Below are 9016 nucleotides of genomic sequence, written 5' to 3' on the forward strand. Positions count from 1 at the left end.
ATAAAATGTAAAATGTCATAGGTACATGATTTACAGAGGTAGATTCCAGCTTCCTTTTAAGGCCAAAACTATGCATATTGCTTTTGTTTTATTGTTTCTTATCTATCCAACTGGGCTGTGAGTTTCCTTTTGGACAGGATTCAGGTCTCATTTACCTCTGTCGTCTCTTTCTCCTCCCCCTATGATGCTTATCCTAGTACTGCTGGAGGCCTTCAGCAAGGCCTCGATGAAATACATATACATATAAATTAGGGAGAGAAAGGTATAGGATTCCTTTTTTTGTCTACCCTATACTCAAGAAAATAGCCTCAGTGGGTGTCTGAATTGTTTAGAACTTTTACTGCTATCTAAATGAGTTTAAAATGTTTAGTTTGAGATTGGCAGAAAGGTTTTTTGTGTCATTTGGGGTACACTGGCAAAAAATAACAGAATAACCACCTAAAAATGTCTTCACAAGAGAAGTTATATGAGAAGATAAGGACCTTGGAAAGGTAGTATCAAAGTTGGTGTGGTGCATATGTGATGTCATTCAGGACACAGGCTCTTTGTATTCTTTGTTCTTTCTTGCTGTCTGTTTTATGGCCGCCAGATGGGTGCTTCATGTCCATATGTCTTGTCTTCCCAGAACTTATTTCAAAGGTAGGAACAAAAGAGGCTTGGAAGGATTTCTTTACACCCCCGCCCCTTCTTTTACTAGTAGGGAAATGCCTTCAAAAGGGCCTTCGGTGTATTCTCCCTTTCTTCTTATTGGCTCAAAAGTGCCCCATGCTCACCCTTCTACCACTGGCATTTGTTGATCAAGACTTCCATGCTTTGTGGCCGACTTAGATAAGTGATGGTGTACTCACTTGGTAAAGATTTCTCACTTTTCTAAGCTATATCTGCTTGGTGCCCTGCTTCCTGCATGAGCACTGTCAGTATTCTGTAAGGATGAAATGAGAAATAGATGTTGGAGAGGAAACAGCCTTTTCTGTTACCAAACCCCCCAAATGAAGTCATTTGTATAAATAGTATATTTCAAAGATGTGAGCTAGTTGGAGAAATTCTTAGACCCCACAACAAGGATAGCGTCTCAAATTTATTATTTGTCTATTGTTGCTTATGCTATTTAAATCTCATATCATTAACCTTGTAGTAAGTAGACTTAAAATTCACAAATAGGGATTAAGACTCCTCACCACCAACCCCTAGCCACTTGTCACTTGTGGAAGGCAAAAGAGCTAGCCCCAGGATCATGAGAACAGGAGAGCTGTCCCTGCCCCTCAATGGTTGCAGCAGAATTGGCCTAGCAATTTACCTGCCCTGTGATGGCATGGGCAAGGGAGAGATGCCTCTCTCTGTCCTACCTCTTTCTACCTACATCGGCCGAAGAGCTGGCTCCAAGGTCATGAAAGCAGGGGAGCTGTTCCTGCCCCTCACCTGGGCAGCACAGTAGAGCTGGCCCTGGTTGCTAGGGGTTGTGGCTGAACCAGCCCCAAGGGTGAGAGAGCAAGAGAGCTGTCCCAGTCCCTTGTTGCTGCAGCACTCAGGAGAGGAGGCCCTGTACCTCTCCTGGGCAGCACAATAGAGCTGTCCCTGCTGGCATGGACATGGGTGCGTACCCTGAGGGTGTGAGAGCAGGAGAGTTGGCTCTGCCCTTTGCCACTGAGACAGGGCAGTGCTGGAGAGCTTGCCTTAGTGCTATGAGTGTGGGAGAGCTGGTGAGCTGATGAGCTCAGCTACCACCCAGGCCCAAATCCAGGGCTTTGAATTTGCCCATCTCAGCGTCTACCCCATCTGAGAACTGCTGGAGCACTTGAAGGGGCCAGTCCTGCAGATCCAAAGCTTCAGGGTCTCCACAACACAGGGCAACATCAGGGTATCCAAGAGGAGTCCTAGTGAGGAACAAGTATTGGTAGTGCAGCAGAAACCAGAGGCCTCAAAACAGACCAATGACTCATTGCAATGAACATTTGCAAGTAAAGAAGTGTGGATGAAAGGGTGTACTGTGGGACACACTGTTACACACTATAACTTCAACAACAACCTTTTTTTGGGGGGTGGGAAGTTGCAAGAGTGGAGGGTGGGAATGAAGGGACAGGGGAATGAGTGGGTGTGAAATGGTGTGAAATTCACAAAGAATCAATAAAATGTTAAAACAAAACAAAAAAACAAACACAAAAACAAATGGGGCTAAGAACCAATCAGGGGGAAAATTGCCCAAATTTGCACATAAATTAAAAGCAATCTCTGGAGAACAATATCTGTTCCTCTGACCATAAAACCCATTATCCTCTTTCAATGCTTTTGGGAGGACCTCTTTTCAGTTTGGGATATTTTCACTCTTTAGAGAATCTCTAAAGCCTGTCTGATGAAAGGAGGGGGAAAAAAAATGTTCTTGATGCCACAACCCATTCAGGTACAGAGAACTTTGAAGGTTTTAATTCACATGGCAAAGCATTTGATGGAACTGGGATAAGGTACCCATTGCCAGAAAGAGTTATTAGAACACTGATGTTTGACAGTACTTTTCTAAGTTTATAAGTGAGAGAGCAAGTGTTTATGCTCTCTCCCCTGCCTCCCAGAATAAAGCAAAGTCTTAGATGAGAGTGGCTGTCAGGGTATGTTCATGATCATGCTTCCTATATAGGAAACCTATGCAACACACATGTCCTGACTGAAAAAAAAAATGTTAGGACCTATTAATTTTCATATATGCTTTTCTGGCCTCATGCTTTGAAAGAGTCTCTTCTCAAGTTGTGGTTGGCATTTTGCAAGTGTAATATTTTGGTGTTTTTAAATACTTTCTTGGAATGGGACAGCTTAGGAAGCAGTTATACCCTAACTATCATCATGCAAATTGGTGATTGCTTCTTTCGGGGTTCATGCAATATCCTAATTTCTACTTGAGAATACCTCACCTCTTTCCCTGTCCGTGTGGCTTAAGTAGAATGGACCTTATTCCCGAATTCAGGACATGAACCAAGATGAGTCAAAACTCCTCTGTGTTTGAGTCTTACTTCCTTAAATTTAGACTTCTGACAAGTTTAACCAAATGAAATCATAACATAGTCATTTTATTTTCGTGAGTGTTAAAACCATTCATTTGTTCAGTGAAAACAATTTGAAAATATTCACTTTTTCTCTAAAGACCAACTTTTGACACCTGTAATAACACCATTCATCTTACCCAGTTCTAAGGTAATACATACTTTAGTATTTATATCTTCATTTGAAGAATAGGAAAAAAACATAATGTTTAAAAAAGTAAAGCTTTTTATTTAAAAAAAATCATTTATACTCTCCACCTAATCAAATCTTAAAATATAATAGTACTTTTAGAGTATAGTTTCCTGCTCAGAGTCACTTTTTAACACTGAGAACACAATCTCAATTGAGTGAACACATTTTATAGCATCTTAGTAATACTAATAGATTTCTCAAAGACAAAGCCTAATTTTCTTAAAAGTTTCAACAGGAGCCTACCTCTAATTTCTAGCCAAAATTTTCAGAAGCAAAGGAATGCTGGAAATGTCACTGATTCATATCAGACCAAATCAAAGGAATGGAAGAGGAAGAAAAGGATGAACACACTGCTGGAGAAGTTAGGAAGAGATGAGGACACGGTCCTTTGTCATGGTGTTGGGCCTTGTGAGAAGCCTCAGGAGTTGCTCTCCTGATTAATGCCACTTCCACTATTGCCCATTATCTGGACACTTTTAGTGTCCATATCCCATGATTCAGCAGTATGGATCATTGTCAGAGCTACTGAGCCTTGAGTTCCCAGTAAGTAACTCCAAAAAGGTTGAGCTAGAACAAACCAAGTAACATGAAAACATCTGTTAAATATAAGTGTTTTTAATGAAGTAAATTATAACTTTAAAACTAAATGTTGATCTGGAGGATCTTTTTTTTTTCATTCTGTAGTCTCACAGCATGATAATGACCAACTGTGCAGGCTCATAACACTTAATAGTACCAAACAAATATTCCTAATCCAACCAGTTTAAAAAAAAAAACACAGATGGTACAAATATATGATGCTTTGGAATTGCTGGTAGGCTTGTTTTTCCTCCCGTTTATGACAGTAGACCTGTTAAATGTGTTCCCGAGGGACTGTAATTAAGAAGGAGGGAAAACATTGCTTAGTAAAGTTGGGATTAGGCCTTTAGAAGAGTTCTTATCCTCAAAACTGCAAGAGCTTGACCTGTTTATTGGAAATAGTTCTGCTAGAATTAGAAGCGGAAATAGGGGTATGATAATGAAACACAGTTTAAGCAGGAAAGGGCGGTAACACACATATCACCCCACACCACGCAAATATGCTGCCAGTTTAGATACAGAGCTGTGGTTGCTTTTGTCAAGTGATTCTATTTGCTGTTAGAAAGGCCAACTTTGAAATACCATTTTCAGGAAGAGAGGCTGGAATGAGAGCCTCATTGAAATTACTACATCCTCGAAATTCTCTCATGCTGTTCGCAGTTAGGATGTCCTAATGAGCCATCCATTTCCTCATGGCTTTTTGGAAATAAGGCTCAGTTTTAACTGTTTACTAATGGTCCAGTTTCCACATCTGGAAGCCACTAGAAGGGGTGTTGTTTTAGGTTTAAGGTCGAAGTCGAAAATAGAGAGGATCTATGACTCCAGCACTTTTTGTGGCTGTGCTTACATTTCAGCCATGTTCACTGACACCACACATAGTGCTTTTTTCCTTCTTTCCCTGATAATCCAAGGAGTATGGTCATTGGCAACATGGCATTCCCTCAAAATATTACCGTTTAATAGGAATTCTTAATTAGCAGTAGTTCTGAGAGATAGCTTATTAATACTAAGGAAAGAGGATATATTTGATGCATCATAATGTGAACTCATATTCATTGTTTGGTTTAAATATAGACATTTGGAGGAGTTAATTACTAAAAGCTTAGGGGAAGCCATGAGCTCCTGTCATCAAGCCATATTCTGCCACATTAATATGCCTGTGAGCATTTGTCCCTTGACAAACTTCGCTTGATTCTTCTGTACCATGTTCAAATGTCCCTCTATTCTTTTTTCAAAACTTTATAATTGATTCTTTGTGAATTTCTCATCTTACACTCCAATGACACTCAGTTCCCCGTCCCTTTGTGTCCACTCACACCTCCCAGAAAGAGAACAAAACAAGACAGCATTTGAAATATATCAATCTTGTCCTGGTAGTGTGTCACACAGCATCCCCTGTTTTTCCCACACTTCTCTTCTTGCGAATGTTCATCGCAATGACATTGCAATGAGTCACTGGTCTGGTTTGAGGCCTCTGACTTCTGCTACATTATCTATACTGGATTATCTCTACGGGACCCCTCTCACATATCCTGTGTTGCCCTGGGTCACGGAGATCCTGCAGCTTTGGATCTGCAGGACCAGCCCTATCATATTCTCCAGAAGATCATAGATGGGGTAGATGTTGGGGTGGGCCAGCTCAAAGCCCTGGATCTGGGCCTGAGAGGTAGCTGAATTGACCTGGCTGGCTCACCCAATGCTGTAACCAGCAAGGGTCAGGGTCACCTTTCCTGTTCTCCTGTCCTGTCTTTGGGGCTGACTCACTCAAACATTCACCATTAGGGCCAGCTCTGCTATGCTTCCCAGGCAAGGTGCAGGCAGGCCCTGCTCCCTGGAGTGGTGCAGGCAGTAATGGACATGGCCATCTCACCTGCCTACTGCAGACAGAAAGGGGCAAGGGGCAAGGAGAGTGAGTTGTCATCTCTACCCCTTCCAAGCCACACCATGTCAAATGAGGGTGTGGGCCAGCTCTCCTGTGTACCCAGCCAGGACCATCTATCTTAAGACTGCTCCATGATGTCTTCTAAGCAGTGGTCTCACAGAACAGCACAGAATCCCACGTTCTCAGTTCTTTTTGATAATTGGTTTGTGTGTGAGCATTGACGTTATTACTCCTCTCCTCCATAAAGTAAGTTGTTTACCACTATAACTGGCATTTACTAGCAATCAATAAATATATATTTACAAATGGTCTTTTAAAAAGTTTTTTTGGGGATGTAGCTTGCTTGTCTCCAGAGATTCAGGTGTATCAAGGCATGCCACTTTGTTGGAGGAATGAGCAGTAACTAAAAGATTGGTCTGAATTAACAGAGATATATTTCATTTTAATTAGTACCAAAGTTGTATATAGTAGTTTCTATCTATCTGTACATCGTTTATCTACTTATCAATCACATCTTTTAATTTTTACAGTAGGAATGGTCTTACAGGTTGCCCTCTATGTATATTTTTCAAGCCAATTTTCATAGAAATTCTTGTTTACATGGACTCTCATAGTGTTGGTTGCACAAAGACTTAAGATTCCTAGAATCGAAAACAAAGCAATAACAATAAAAGGAAGGGAAAAAGTCATGGCCAAATATATGAACAAAATATTTGAGAAGTAAGAAGTATCAAACATATTCATTAGAATTTAAAATAAAGTCGGGCCAGGGAGATGCTCAGTGTGCAGAGGCGCTTGCTGCTGTACCACCAAGCCTAATAACTTGATTTGGATCCCTTGGAACCTGTGCTGGTTGGGTTTTGTCAACTTGAGACAAACCTAGATATATTTGAAAAGAAGGAACCACCGTGAAGAAAATGCTCCTATAAAATTAGGCTGTAGGCAAGCCTGTGAGACATTTTCTGAATTAATGATCGATGTGAAAAGCTGAGCCCATTGTGGGTGGTGTCACCCTTGGTCAGGGGTACTGTATATAAGAAAGCAAGCTGCAGTGTCCAAATGGTTCTCTAATAAGGGGAACAGGGACTATTTCTGACATGAACTCAATGGTGAGCTCTTCCACTCCCCTCCCACAAAGGAGGAACAGCCTTGCTAGGCCACAGAAGAGGACATTGCAGCCAGTCCTGAAGAGACTTGATAAGCTAGGTTCAGATGGAGGGGGAGGAGGTCCTCCCCTGTTAGTGGACTTGGAAAGGGGCAGGGAGAAAATGAGGGAAGGAAGGTGGGATTGGAAGGGAAAGAGGGAGGAGGCTATGGCTGGGATACAAAGTAAATAACATGTGATTAATATAAAATAAATAAATAAATAAATAAATAAATAAAAGCAAGTTGAGCAAGCCATGAAGAGCAAGCCAACAAGTAATGCTCTTCCATGGCCTCTGCTTTAATTCCTGCCTCCGCGTGCCTGCCTGAGTTCCTTCCTTTACTTCCCTCAGTGATAGACTGATACTTGGAAGCATAAGCTGAAATAAACCCATTCTTCTCCAGGAATGAGAAGTTAGAGAGGCTAACTAAGATAGAGTCACAGGGTGCATGGAGAGAACCAATTCCTTTGAGTTATCCTTTGACTTTCACACGGATACTGTGGCGTTGCTGCACGTGCACATGCACCCACATGCGCGCGCACACACACACACACACACACACACACACACATATTGAAATAACAAATACAATTAGCTAATGGAAAGCAATAGCAATATCCTAAAACCCTTTCCTGCTGTTGGCATCATCAGCTCTAATGTGCACCAGCTTGTCCCTTTGAAGTACCAAGAGTTTCCCCATATGGACCAACTGGTGAGACAGGGAAGGCTGATCTGTGATTTAAAAGCCCCTCCTTAAAATTTGCAGCAAGGTTAACTTGAAGATTGAAACAGTGAGATAAACTCCTGGCCACATTTATGCTTGCACTAATTCTTTATCAACACATCACCTATTTAGAGCAGTGGAATTGACTCTCTGGAATCAGGACAGAACAACCTCCTTGTTCCTTATGCTCTGGAGATTCTCTTTGTGCAGACAATCACTAGGCATTCCTTGTTCTGAGCAATCCAAGGTTAATGTTCACCAGGAAACAAGGGTTCCTTTGAGGATGAATCTTGAGGCTGTCCTCCCCCCGCCCACCTGCCCCAAGTTACATGCTAGAAATTTTCCAAGTACCAACTATAAGGAGTTATCAGATAGGAATTTCCCTTAAGCCCAAAAGCTCAGAAGGAAAAAACAATTAAAAAGGAGGGAAGGAAAAGATAATAGGCTAAATGACTGTAGGCAAATTTGCTCCACAGTTGGAGCCAACATACTGACCGTTTACATGGATACTGTCTCCTTTGGTTCTCATAACCACCCTATCAAATAGTTTTGATATTGTGTTTTTAACAGAAGTCAACTGAGGTGTAGTGATGTAACTTGACCAAGGTCCACAACTAGGGAGAAACAAGGCTGAGAATCAAACCCAGGCCTTGTTCATGAGAAAAATCAAGGTTCTTACCCCAGAATGGAGAGCTTCTTATACAAAGCAGAGAAAATGGTCTTCCCCAGGACCTGCCAGGTATCATAGAAACTTTAGGACAGAGTCCAAGAACACTCTGCAAACTTGAACTCTGACTTTCAAAGTTTCATTTTTGCTGTAATTAGTTTGAGGGGATAAAAAACAAAAGTCCTGAGGACATCAGACTTAAACAATAATAAAATCAGAAAAGACTTGCAGGGCAAGCCAGGCGCTCCATACTCAGCCCTGTGTAATGGGAAGCTAAACTTGCAGGGTTGACCCTGATTGATATCGAAGCTCACAATGACGCAGCCCAAGGCCTGTGTGATCTGTAGGCTTCATGTCCTGGCACACAGTAGGCTGATAACATTTGCCAAATACTATCACAAGAAAAAAAAAATGTGATTGTGCCAGTGGCTTAAGGAATTCAGCATACTTGTATGTCATAGTTTACTGAGGATTCCTTTTGGCAAAAGGGCTATTGTGTCTATCTCTGACCTTCCATTTGTATATCTGAGCTTCATTTAAATAACTGTCCACTGTCTAAAACAGAATTTCTGCTGCCTCTTTAGTTACATACATATTTTTTTTTAATATAAAACTTGGGGTGTTACTCAGTGGTAGATTGTACGCTTAACACAACTCAGGCCTTGGGTTTAATTCTCAGCACCAAAAACAAAGCAAAAAATGAAACAAAACAAAAAACAAAAAAACTCAAAACATTTTAGAGGCAAACACAGTGTGCCTTCTGATGTACCTCCTTACTGAAACTTCCATAGCCTCAG

This window comes from Meriones unguiculatus, chromosome 8 (genome assembly GCF_030254825.1).
Source record: "Meriones unguiculatus strain TT.TT164.6M chromosome 8, Bangor_MerUng_6.1, whole genome shotgun sequence".
Taxonomy (NCBI): Eukaryota; Metazoa; Chordata; class Mammalia; order Rodentia; family Muridae; genus Meriones; species Meriones unguiculatus.